This window comes from Solanum verrucosum, unplaced genomic scaffold (assembly GCF_900185275.1).
Source record: "Solanum verrucosum unplaced genomic scaffold, falcon-dt-bn FXZP01000278.1, whole genome shotgun sequence".
Taxonomy (NCBI): domain Eukaryota; kingdom Viridiplantae; phylum Streptophyta; class Magnoliopsida; order Solanales; family Solanaceae; genus Solanum; species Solanum verrucosum.
This window is the reverse complement of record NW_026020332.1, coordinates 2190150-2204595: the sequence shown is the minus strand read 5'-3', so window position 1 is coordinate 2204595 and position 14446 is coordinate 2190150. Positions and strand designations below refer to the sequence as shown.

General features: G+C 34.7%; 2 pseudogenes; both read left to right on the top strand.

Moving 5' to 3' along the window:
- The first annotated feature begins 4464 nt into the window (after window positions 1-4464).
- LOC125836760 (berberine bridge enzyme-like 28) lies at window positions 4465-6053 on the top strand (annotated as a pseudogene).
- Window positions 6054-11139: 5086 nt separating this feature from the next.
- On the top strand, window positions 11140-12741 carry LOC125836751 (berberine bridge enzyme-like 28; annotated as a pseudogene).
- The last annotated feature ends 1705 nt before the right edge of the window (window positions 12742-14446 follow it).

Sequence of the window (14446 nt, the reverse complement as noted above, 5' to 3'; positions counted from 1 at the left end):
GACCCATCAGAATTTTCAGCTAACTGGCTGCTAACCTTCGATCTACGGTCAGACCTACGGACCGTGGATCGAACGACGGTCCGTGCTGGTCAACCGTAGTTCATGTCAGAGGCTGGGTAAAGGAGGTCTTGATCCACGGACACAGACCACGGACCGTGGTCTGATCTATGGACCGTGGATCTGTCCGTGAGTCGAGACTTAACCAATTTTCTGAGCTGGCTGGGGAGGGGTTGCAGTGGCGAACCACGGACCACCAGCACGGACCGTGGTCTGACCTACGGTCCGTGGATGGCAACCGTGGGTTGCACCTGCAACTTCTCAAAATCTGCATTTTTTTTATTTATTTATTTATTTTTATTATTTTTGGTCTGTTTCGGATACGGGGTGTTACAACGGCAGCCTGGAAGAACTGGCTCACCCTTAAATTTGAACGACGATCACTAATCTTCTAAGCGAGGTCTGTCAGTAGCCGCCTGAAGATACCATGTACTCAACAAAGAAAGAGCAAGTGCAGTATCAGTACACAACCACAGTGTAATAGTAGGATCACACTGTTATCCCACTAAGTGCAACATACATAAGTCAAGACAATAATACAATAACATGCATACACCGAACATATACAATATTATCATCATTTTATGAACTACGAACAATTTCACGATTCTCAAATATCACAACTATATCAAGTCATTAGTCCTATCATGTAACCCAAACCCAAACTGTTAGCATACCGGAACATGGTACCCGATCCAATGATTATGCCGGAACGTGGCAATCGATCCCATAATTATGCCAGAACATGGCAACTGATCCAAGTTAGTGTGTCGAAACGCAACAACCAATCCATTTAACAAGCCACAACACAATCGCAAAGTACATTATCATAATTATACAATCAAGTCATGATTCATGGCAATCATCATTCATATATCCTCATTTACAATTAATGTGATCAATAACACAACATTCGCATACATACATGTATCATAATGAAGCAAGAACAAGCATACATCACGCCATCATAAAATCACAACCATCACATACCTCGAAACAAGCTCAAAACCCTAAGAAACTTGATCTTTCCCTTTCCGGATTCGTTCCGCTTGTTCTTGGTGTACAAACAATCAAAATAATACAGGAATCAATAAATAATCACTAATTATCTGGATTACTAACAATTCTAACAACCTTAGATCATACCCATGATTCCACTACCCAAACTAGGGCTTTTTCCACCATAGATTTCATATCAAAACCTCCCCCCATCGATAAGTACCCATTAGCTTACGTTCTACAGATTGAAAACGGATTTGGGGAGTTAAAACCTTACCTTTAGCCTCAAGAATGGTGGAAAACTGTCAAGAAAACACATCGGGTTGTTCCTTAGCTCTTAAAGTCGAAAAGTGCTTAATAAAAAAAAATTGGGTTTATTTCCGACTTAAGTCGCATCGAACCCACCACAACGGTCCTCACCCCGCTACAGCGGCCCCGCTCTGGAGACAGAAACCACCGCCAAAGCGGCTTGCACGAAATAATGAGCAAATTAAAGAATTTCAAAACCCCCATTTCACAATACGCCTTCAACCAACGACACTCATAAGCTACCCGCTCACGCTAAGATCAATTTCAGGAGTTCTACTCACCTGAATTCAATTATGTAAACTCGTACGGGTTCCTTAACGACTTATCTAACTACTCATGTAATCAAAATCATAATTAGATCACCCAATTTCTACCAGATTACCCTAGACTTCAATGACTCCGATTTCATCCAAATCTGGACTAGGTTGAGAAATTCTAAGATACTACGAAAAAATTTCTAGGCCAAAATTTTTCCCCGTTGGCTTTTCTATAGCGACGGGAACATGTCGTTACAAAAATGAGTTTCTTAAAGGGGTACTTTCCATATATCATAATATTAAAATTCATAAAATGATAGGGAAGTCAAGAATTGAAATACATATTACTAACTGTCTATCAAACCTCTCTAAAATAACTGGAAACTACATGCAGGGATAAGACCCTAGCATACCTTTAACATGATATGTTAAAGTATCAACAGTAAGCACTAATCCCTAGGCACCAATAAAACATGAAGTGTAGAGCCTAACATGTTGTTTGATCATGTGTTCACATACCTAAATCTGCATCATTTAAAGATGTAGCGCCCTCAACAAAAAGAACAAAGTAGATATGAAATTATATTGCATGTAAAATGGCAGAATGATACATGACATATATCATAAGAGAAACCAAACAACCAATAGAATAATAATTATGGCATGGAAGGAAATAAATAAACAAAGTCATTAAGTCTATCATCGCAAATAGTTTGAGAGTTAATTAATATAACCGACATATTCCATCACATGAGCACATGGAGTCTGATTTCAACTTAATAAGCTAAAACATCTCACATTTTGAGTGTGAGACATACATACATATCATATGAATCTATAATCAACCCTTATCAAGGCTACATAAAGGAATCTCCTGGACCAAAGATATGATCTTTAATCAACGTCGACAAATGTAGTCTCAGACATTCATCTCTTAGACTTATGCCTTCTCGATTAATCATTTAACTCCTTTGAATTATATAGCATGTTCATAAGTTAAGTCTGGTGGCTCATATTCATAAGTTTTGCATTTCGTGCATCATAGCTTGAAACCATGAAAAACATATCATGTCATAAGGGTCGTATCATAAATATTAATAGATATCAAAAGTAATCAACGAACTTAATTTTTAAGTAAAACTCATTTCTTTCATATTCATTCAAACAAGTTGTAAACTTGAGATAATAGAGGAGGAATGCTTTGTTCATTACTACAGAAATTTGTTGGATCAATTTTAGTCTTAACTTGCACCAATCTATCAAAGTTGTTCTTGAAATATCTCTCCCCAAATTCTTGCATGTGCATAGCTTGTGCTTCCATTAACATTGTTCACTTCTAAATCAAGATCTCTATAATTGAAATCAGCAACTCTAGGAGATTTTGATACATACTTAACCATGTATACGTAAAATTTTTGACTCCAAGCTATGTTTCTTTGAGAATTTTCAATGTTTCCCCAATTCACCGCATACTCAATTATGAATATATTTCCAGCTCTATAAGGGAAAGGAGTTTCAGATTCTGAGATGTCACTCAACTTTTCTCCATAAGGACTAAATTGTACTTCAGCACCCGAGTTTTCGCCTACTATTTGGTTGAATAGTTTTCATATACCTTCAAGACCATTTATAGAAATTGGTTGTTGGACATAGTCTGATTTCCTTTGAAGTATCCTCTTTGATTAGTTGTGGTATTCCAATTTAGCAACACATCAAGTGATGTGCCCCTAGGGAAACCGACAAAGAAGAGTATCGATCTAATCCAACTCATCTCTATGCAATCTTTTTTCATCAATTCTAGTTTCGGGATCCCCCAACGAACACTGTAGTGAAAAAGGTATAGTCCTTTGCCCACCCCCGAATGGAAATTCACTATTTCTCAAGAAGATCCTGAGGAGGAGATAGACATCAACTTTGTCTGCGATATGTTGCCATTTGTCAATAAGTTGTGTTGCATTTTATTCCAACTTTCATGGCACATATTGATTCCCAATCATGGATTCGCCCATTAGTATCAATTAGCTTAGCATCAATGATGTTATCAACAAAAGTACTAAATTTTCGTGACATCATGCCATAGCCTCCACCACGAATTATCCACCAACACCAACAGTTGGGCAAATCCCAGCAACAAAGGCCAATTCTTTTACTTTTTTCCGTGATTCTATAGTAAACTTCATCCACACTCCTAAAAACTCATGGAGCGGGCTTATCATTTTTGACACATGTTATGATCTTATTGGCTTCTTGTTTGACTTGGCATTCCACGTTATTTGTCACATGATACCAAATTGGGCCTCTAGGATGAGATTAAATTGGACTTAACCAACTGGGTTAATCCATTGTAGCCCAAATCAATTAATATAGGCTTTAATTAAATCCATATTTATTCGACTTAAATAATTAACCGAATTATATTAATCTATTATATTTATTTGGACTAATATATTCATGAATTTAATATAATCCGAATCATTTTATAAATTTATATTTAATACATTTTAAATGCTTACACATATATAGGCATGTTTAAATGCATGTGTTGAATATATACCTAAAACATTTTTAATACATTAATAGTATAAGAAATTCAAAGATAAAATTTCTTTGGACTTAGTGACACAAAGTCATTTTCAGGAGCAAATAGAATGTGAATACCAGACACTAAAACTGGGTAGAAAACAAAAAAATAATTAATAATTATGACCCTAAAATAAAAATAAGAATAAAAACAAATAATCCACGTTAGCCATGAGGAAGCCCCTGCATCTTCCATGTGAATAAAACTAATACTCGTAAAACTATAAATAGAAGTTGTTAGTTTCCATTTAGTCCAACAATTATGACTAAGCTTACAATCTTTCTTTTTCTTTCTATTTGGTTTTCATCATCCTATTCATAGTCCAACAAAACTCATGATGACTTTCTTGAATGCCTTTCTCACAAAATTATGAACTCAAACTCAACACAAGTCATCCACACTCCTAAAAACTCATCATATTCCACCCTTTTGAACTCCTTTTCAGATAACCTAAGAATAACCTCCGACTTCAAACCATCAATTATTTTTACTCCTACCAACGAATCTCAAATCCAGGTAGCTATACATTGCTCCAAGTTACATGACCTACAAATTAGAATTCGAAGCGGTGGACATGACCATGAGGGACTTTCATACATTTCAGAGACCCCGTTTTTCATAATTTTCTAAGATCAATATCCATTGATACCAAAAAAAAGATTGCTTGGATTCAAGCTGGCGCCACCATAGGGGAACTTTACTATAGAATCGCAGAAAAAAGTAAAAAATTGGCCTTTCCTGCTGGAGTTTGCCCCACTGTTGGTGTTGGTGTTGGTGGACACTTTAGTGGTGGAGGCTATGGTATGTTGGCACAGAAATTTGGTACTGCTACTGATAACATCATTGATGCAAAATTAATCGATGCTAATGGACAAATCAAGGATCGAGAATCAATGGGTGAGGATCACTTTTGGGCTATTAGAGGAGGTGGAGGGACTAGTTTTGGTCTCATTATCTCATGGAAAGTGAAATTACATGATATTCCAAAAAAGGTAACCGTATTCAACGTGACACGAACGTTGGAACAAAATGCAACTCAACTAATTTACAAATGGCAACATATAGCGGACAAAGTTGATGACAATCTCCTCCTGAGGCTCTTCCTAAAGAGCAATGTTCAATCTCCATTCAAGCCTGGACAAAGGAGTATCCAAGCCATATTCTCTACAATGTTTGTTGGAGGAGTAGATGAACTCCTCCACGAGATGCAAAAGAGCTTCCCGGAACTAGGATTAATGAAAGAAGATTGCATTGAGATGAGTTGGATTGAATCTATAATATTATTCTATGGCGGTTTCCCTAATGGCACATCACCTGATGCGTTACTAAATTGGAATACCAGAAGTAATCTACATATATATTTTAAAGGGAAATCAGACTACGTCCAACACCCAATTTCTATAAAGGGTCTTGAAGGTATATGGAAACTATACAACCAATTGGGCGAAAACACAGGTGTTGAATTACAGGTTAGTCCCTATGGAGGAAAGTTGAGTGACATTTCAGAATCTGAAACACCTTTCCCTCATAGAGCTGGAAATATATTCATGATCGAGTATGCGGTTTATTGGATAAAAATGGAAGATTCTAAGAGAAGCATAGATTGGAGTCAAAAGATCTACACATACTTGGGCAAGTATGTGTCAAAATCTCCTAGAGCTGCTTATTTCAATTATAGAGATCTCGATTTAGGAATGAACAACAAAGGAAACACAAGCTATGAACAAGCAAAAATTTGGGGGGAGAAATATTTCAAGAACAACTTTGATAGATTGGTGAAAGTGAAGACAAAAATTGATCCAACAAATTTCTTTAGGAATGAACAAAGTATTCCTCCTCTATTATCTTAAGCTTAATTAACTTGTTTGTTGGTGTTTGTGATTATTGTTCTTAAGTGTGTTCAACTTCCTTTGATTATTGATTCTCGCTTAGCTTCTTGGCTTTGCCAATCAGTTTGTGTGACTAGATCTTGAGAAATTAATGGAGAAAATCATGAGCTTACTTGCCATTACTTATCGTATATATATGTAGTAGCAAATTAAGATATCAACTATTACTCCATTTTTAAAACTTTTTTTTGTACTAAACGATGTAATATATTATAGCTTGATATGCATCGATATGAGGATGTGGCAGAGTGTTACTACTACTAGAGTGGGATATATAATACGTATTATAAAATTTACTAGAGCTAGTTGACTTTTTTTGCCTAGCAATTAGAGTTCCTATTTTGTCTGCTTCTAGTCTCCCAGTTGCACAAACAATGGAGGATCTGCCCATAACAAAAATGAGTTAGCCTTTGATACTCCATTTTAATGTTTGAAACATATTTTTACTTCAATTAACACTAAGCCATAACTTTGGACTTCGTGACACAAAGTCATTTTCAGGAGCAAAAATAGAAGAATCAATAACAATTTTATTTTCAAAATTCAACTAAACCACAAAATAAGTAGTACTCAAGAATCTAGCTTTTGTATTCTTGAATTAGTGATCTCATCATTTGATTAATGTAACTCAATTTTTATAAAGTATTTTCAAGTGTTTGCCTATTCAAAGAAAAAAAACACTATTTACAGGATAAAAGTTTTAAAAAAAAAAAAATTCCAGTAAGTAGAAGTTATTAATAGGTTCATAAATATTACAAATGAACAAGTAACTTTCAAGAACCTAAAACGCAAAACTAAATGAAGAATGAATTCTTGAAAATTCACATTAGTTTATTTTGGAAATTAATAATTTTTCTCGGAACTGTTTCAAAAATAATTGAAATAATAATTCTTACAATCACTTAGTTTTCAAAAAAAAAATAGCATGAGTTTTTTGATACCTTACGACCATTATCCTACATGTTGGGGTTGCATTTGGATTTGGGAGATCCGGTGGTTTCGATTGTTGTTTGGCTCGCGTCAAAGTTACTTTCAAACCCCCTTCGTCTAATAAATAGATGATTAAAATTATTATTATTTGTATAAAGAGTAGATATCAAATTCTCCTAGCTAATTCATATGTTAATTACTTCTTTAGATCTTGAACCCCTTTAGTAAAAATTCTGGCTCCACTACTGCCCATTAAAGGGCACTCAAGTTGCGGACAGTATTAGAGTTTTCTTTTCTACACTTTTTTTCTTACACTTATTATCTACATCAAATTCATATTATCCCTTCAAATACTTGTAAAGTATGCAAATCTGGGGAAATAAACTATTTATCACTTCTTTAACATCAATGATGGATCCCTATTGTTTCCTCAAGCAACTCTTCACTAAGAGTGCTCACACTCACTACAATACTATGCCTACTTCAATTATAATTTTTTCCATTCTATGTCATCTTTGGGAATCTCAAAATGATCGCATCTTTTAGCACAAATATTCCCAACCCAATACTATAGTAATTCAGAACTTGGCACTAGAATAATATCATATAGGGCTTAACAAAACCCTGAGGGGTAGCTCAGCTGGTAAAGGCCTGGGACAAAGTCCTTCAGGTCGCCGGTTCGAGCCCCAGCAGGGCCACTGGAGGCATTACAAACCGGCCGCGTCTCCAGGGCCCCGTGGAACTAACCGTGGTGGACCCGCCTTGAAACAGCGGGACCCGGTGGGTACAGCTAGTCGGGTTCGCAAAGCGACGCCCGGAAACCACGGTAAAAAAAAAAAAAAAATATAGGGCTTAACAACAAAAACTGATTGTGCTTTATACGCTTATATCCATACTCAAGGAATTGGTGGAGTCTTTCACGATTTTGCAGGAAACTTGATAATTTGTTTTGCAGGAGAATTGAATGCAAATATACCTTTGCAAACAAAAGCATTAATTGACACTGCTCAACGGCCTACAGCTTGCAATAGCTCATTATTTGACATCACTACAAATCAATATAGATGTTAAAGAGGTTCTTCAACATATCCACAACACATCTAACTCTCATATGTCATTTTTTGATGATTGCAGGCACCTCCTCAACCACCTTAAAGATCCATCATTTGCACATGTGTACAGCGAGCAAAATGCAGTCGCTGAAAAAATGGCACATTTTGGTTCTTCAATGAATGGTGGCAGCATAAGGATATTTAACCAACCTCCTATTTTTGTTATGGATCTCCTAGAAGCAGGTCAAAGAGGGGTTACAAAATCAAGAATTATAGCACATGCTCCATCCAACACAAACACAAATGTTATCGTGATTAATTAGTTCACAATTTTTTTTGTACTAAAAGTTTTTGTAATGTCAGTAATATAGGTACTATGCTAATCATCCTTCTAGTTCTAAATATAGAATAGATACTAGTACTCACTCTTTGTATCCCATTCTTGGGAATCTAGCTTCATGTACACTTTCTCTGATATATATATATATATATATATATATATATATATATATATATATCTTATTAATTAAACTATGAAATTGTTAAACTAGGAAGCTTTTAAAAGTTGAAACTTTGACTTTATCATTCAACTTTTTGGGCTATTTTATTGGGTTGGTCAAATCTTCTTCCTTTTGAGCTTGAATTTGGACACTTCTTTAGTGATAAACATACTCTTGATTTTCCATTGAAGTCTGCCAACTTAAGTGCATGTAGGCCGACATGGTTACTATCACTTGGGTTTGAGCTTCTGAAATAGAAAAAAAACGTTGGGAGCTAGTGCCACCATCATAAGTAGGTGACGAGAGGGAGTTGCTCGGATGGTAAGCACTCCTCACTTCCAACCCGAATGTTGCTAGTTCGAGTCACCAAAGGAGCAAAAGGGATGGAGGCTAAAAAAACCATCGTCATGCAACACGAAATTTGGATTTAATCGAATATCAATGCAATTACACCCCATAAATGGAACCCGCAGGTGCATGATCCGAATTTCTGAAGATCCATGGAAAAATCGTCCTAAGTTAGTTGTCATATGTCGAAGAAATCCCCTTTTCATCAAGGATGTGTATATATTATCAATAATATTTTCTACTAGCTTACCAAACAACAACTAAAAAAAAGAATAAGTAAATAGCTACTAATTAATTGTTTTTTAAGAAAACATTTTTCAGTTATCTCAATTTAGTGGGACAGGTTTTCATAGTCTTGCAACATCTGACAAACAACAGAGGCATTGAATGATTGTATTTTGCACCTAATCTATTTGGTGTCAACAAAATTTGAACTTTCGTTGTTTTTTTTTATTATTCCGTTTTAAATTTGAATGTTTGAAAATTATAAGAAAAATACTATAACTTGGCAGAAGTTAATAGATGAAACTATCATGCACTATTTTTTCTGGATATATCATGCCTCCATTTAATACATAAAAGCCTTATTTTTTGAAACCGGTAATATAATGGCTTCGCAATAAACTGCATAAATTACTCCTAATCAAATTAAGATAATAGAGGAGGAATACTTTGTTCATTCCTAAAGAAATTTGTTGGATCAATTTTTGTCTTAACGTTCACCAATCTATCAAAGTTGTTCTTGAAATATTTCACTCCCCAAATTCTTGCTTGTTCATAGCTTGTGTTTCTTTTATTGTTCACTCCTAAATCAAGATCTCTATAGTTGAAATAAGCAGCTCTTGGAGATTTTGACACATACTTAGCCATGTATCGATAAAGTTTTCGATTCCAAGCTATGTTTCTTTTAGAATTTTCAATATTCCCCCAATTCACACCATAATGTATCATAAATATATTTCCGGCTCTATGAGGGAAAGGAGTTTCAGATTCTGATTTCTCACTCAACTTTCCTCCCCAAGGACTAAATTCTAACATGGCGTTCGAGTTTTTGATTGATGATAATTGGTTGAGTAGTTTCCATATACCTTCAAGACCATTTATAGAAATTGGGTGTTGGACGTAGTCTGATTTCCCTTTGAAGAATCCTACATTATAAGTTGAGCTATTCCAATGTAGTAGCACATCAGGTGATGTGCCCCTAGGGAGACTGTTAAAGAAGAGTATCGATTCGATCCAACTCATTTCAATGCAATCTTTCTTCACTAACCCTAGTTCTGGGAACCTATCTTGCATTTCATGGAGGAGGTCATTGACTCCTCCAATGAACATTGTACAGAAGAAGGCGTGGACAGTCTTTTTCCCATGGCTGAGTTGAGATTCAGTATTCCACAAGAAGATCCTGAGGAGGAGATTGTCATCAACTTTGTCCGTAATATGTTGTCATTTGTAAATTAGTTGAGTTGCATTTTGTTCCAACGTTCGTGTGACTTTGAATACGGTTACCTTTTCTGGAATATCAAGTAATTTCACTTTCCATGAGATAATGAGACCAAAACTAGTCCCTCCCCCTCCTCTAATAGCCCAAAAGTGATCCTCACCCATTGATTATCGATCCTGAATTTGTCCGCTAGCATCGATTAATTTTGCATCAATGATGTTATCAGCAGCAGTACCAAATTTTCGTGACATCATGCCATAGCCTCCACCACTTAAGTGTCCACCAACACCAACACCAAAAAATAATACACTCTCTATATCCCATTTGACTTACTTTTATTTTTAGTCAGTTCCAAAAAAATAACACATTTCTATATTAAATAACAATTTAACTATAAAATGTTTATTTTATTCTTAATGAAATGATTTACACACACACAAATTTTTATCATTCATTTTGGACCACAAGATTTAAAAGTCTTCATTTCTTTCTAAAACTCTATGTCGAGTCAAACTACCTCACATAAAATGGGGCAGAAGGAGTAATAATTATGACCCTAAAATAGAATGTGAATACCAGACACTAAAACTGGGTAGAAAACAAAAAAATAATTAATAATTATGACCCTAAAAGAAAAATAAGAATAAAAACAAATAATCCACGTTAGCCATGAGGAAGCCCCTGCATCTTCCATGTGAATAAAACTAATATTCGTGTATTTTCTCCCAAGCTAAAACTATAAATACAAGTTGTTAGTTTCCATTTAGTCCACAATTATGACTAAGTTAACAATCTTTGTTTTTCTCTCAATTTGGCTTTCATCATCATATTCATGGTCCAACAAAACTCATATTGATGACTTTCTTCAATGCCTTTCTCACAAAATTATAAACTCAAACTCATCACAAATCATCCACACTCCTGAAAACTCATCATATTCCACCCTTTTTAACTCCTTTTTTTCAGATAATCAAAGGATAACCTCCGACGTCAAACCATCAATTATTTTCACTCCTACCAAAGAATCTCAAATCAAGGCAGCTATACGTTGCTCCAAGATACATGGCCTACAAATTAGAATTCGAAGTGGTGGACATGACCATGAGGGACTTTCATACACTTCGGAGACCCCTTTTTTCATAATTGATCTTAGGAACCTAAGATCAATATCCATTGATACCCAAAAAAAGACTGGTTGGGTTCAAGCTGGCGCGACCATAGGGGAACTTTACTATAGAATCGCCCAACAAAGTAAAAAATTAGCCTTTCCTGCTGGGGTTTGCCCCAATGTTGGTGTTGGTGGACACTTTAGTGGTGGAGGCTATGGTATGTTGGCACGGAAATTCGGTACTGTTGCTGATAACATCATTGATGCAAAATTAATTGATGCTAATGGACAAATCCTGGATCGAGAATCAATGGGTGAGGATCACTTTTGGGCTATTAGAGGAGGTGGAGGGACTAGTTTTGGTATCATTACCTCATGGAAAGTGAAATTGCATGATATTCCAGAAAAGGTAACTGTATTCAACGTGACACGAACGTTGGAACAAAATGCAACTCAACTAGTCTACAAATGGCAGCATATCACAGACAAAGTAGATGACAATCTCCTCCTGAGGCTCTTCCTGAGGAGCAATATTTCTTCTCCATTCAAGCGTGGACAAAGGAGTATCCATGCCATATTCTTTACAATGTTTGTTGGAGGAGTAGATGAACTCCTCCACGAAATGAAAAAGAGCTTCCCGGAACTAGGATTAATGAAAGAAGATTGCATTGAGATGAGTTGGATTGAATCTATAATCTTCTTCTATATCGGTTTCCCTAAGGGCACATCACCTGATGTGTTACTAAATTGGAATACCACAACTAAAAAACAGTTCTACTTTAAAGGGAAATTAGACTATGTCCAACACCCAATTTCTATAAAGGGTCTTGAAGGTATATGGAAACTATACAACAAATTGGGCGAAAATGCAGGCGTTGAATTACAGTTTAGTCCCTAGGGAGGAAAGTTGAGTGAGATATCAGAATCTGAAACACCTTTCCCTCATAGAGCTGGAAATATATTCATGATCGAGTATGCGGCTTTTTGGATGAAAATGGAAAATTCTAAGAGAAGCTTAGATTGGAGTCGAAAACTGTATCGATACATGGCTAAGTATGTATCAAAATCTCCAAGAGCTGCTTATTTCAACTATAGAGATCGTGATATAGGAGTGAACAATATTAATGGAAACACAAGCTATGAACAAGCAAGAATTTGGGGAGTGAAATATTTCAAGAACAACTTTGATAGATTGGTGAAAATCAAGACTAAAATTGATCCAACAAATTTCTTTAGGAATGAACAAAGTATTCCTCCTCTATTATCTTAAGCTTAACTTGTTCTTGAGTGTGTGTGCATATTAATTGTCGCTTAGCTTTTTGGCTTTGCCTATCAGTTTGAGTGACTATATATTATCTTGAGAAAACTAAATGACTTTTGTTCACTTTACTCCTAAGGATTATTCCTTATGATATTTTAATATATCATGTCACTACAATAAAAATATTTTTTAGCGGCAACAAATATACACATTAACAAAGAGTGTTAAAGTCTATATCGGCATTAGTTAAATGTCATTGGATCCAATGTCGCTATAGGTTTTAGGGACATTCACAAAGAATGCTAATTGCCGCTTAAAATACATATTTAATGGCAATTAAGCTATTGACATTAATTAATTGCTGCTAATGATTATTTATGGTGTAGTGTGTTAAAAGTATGATAGGGTTGATAGGGTCTTGTCCCTGCATGTAGTTTCCAGTTATGTTAGAGGGACTTCATAGAAAGTTAGTAATATGTATTTCAGTTCTTGACTTCCGTATCATTTTATGAATTTTAGTACTATGATATAGGGAAAAATTAATTAACTTTATCAAAAATATAATAATCTATTAACAGTGCAAAGGACTTCTGTTCATTGTGACACTAAAACATTAATGAATCTGACGGAGTGTTGTAAATCTAGGGGTTGATCAGAGATCATTGAAAATTCAGTCATACTCTTAGTAAATTTATCGATTTTATTATTGAATTGTGAATTGAGTTCTGCTTACATGAAACAAAACAAGATTGATTATTGTTATCATTTTTGAAAAGGGCATTTTTTCATTATATTTTTTTATTCATATAAACAGTTGTGGTTAATTGTAATTATTGATTGAGCTAGCGAATCACTCCCTACTATATTATATTACAGAGATCACAAGTGACGTCGATTATAAGGCTTTCTCTAGCTAGAGTGCACGAGTTGACAAATTCTTGGTTAGCAGGAATTGCTTTGCGCGGGCAAGAAATTATTTATTTGATATCATCCTTTTCTTTTAAACTCTTGCTTCATTAGTCATTTCTCTAAAAAAAATTGTTTCTTTAAAAATATGTTTAAAATTAATGATCTTATAAGTATAACTATTGGTTTTTTTCGTAGACAATAATTGCACTATTCAACCATAAAATTTAGGTTCTAGCCATTTAAATATATATTTTTTGTGACAAAATTTCATTGTGACTAAATTGTAGGTTAAATAGAGACAATAATACAATTGTCTCTAATTGTTTGAACTATTACTGACAAAAACAAATGTCACAATAGAATACAAATTTTTGTGGCTAAGGTATACAATATAATTAACTACAAATTATAGTTTGTCTCTAATGTATAAATATTTTTTTGAGAATGAGTTTTTTGTATCCAAAATTTAACTAATTTTAGGACAAAAAATTATTTGTCGCAAATGTATCAATATAATTTTTGCGACAAATTTTTCTTGTATCCAAAATTTAACTAATTTTAGGATAAAAAATGATTCCTCACTAATGTATCAATATATTTTTTGCGACAAAAAAATTTCGTATTCAAAATTTAACTAATTTTAGGACAAAAATGATTTGTCACTAACGTCTCAATATATTTTTTGTGACAAAAAAATTTCGTATCCAAAATTTAACTGAAGTTAAGACCAAAAAAAGTGCTTTATCACAAAATGGGAACATCATTAGTGACAAAATAATGTGTTAGTGATAACTCTAAATTTGTG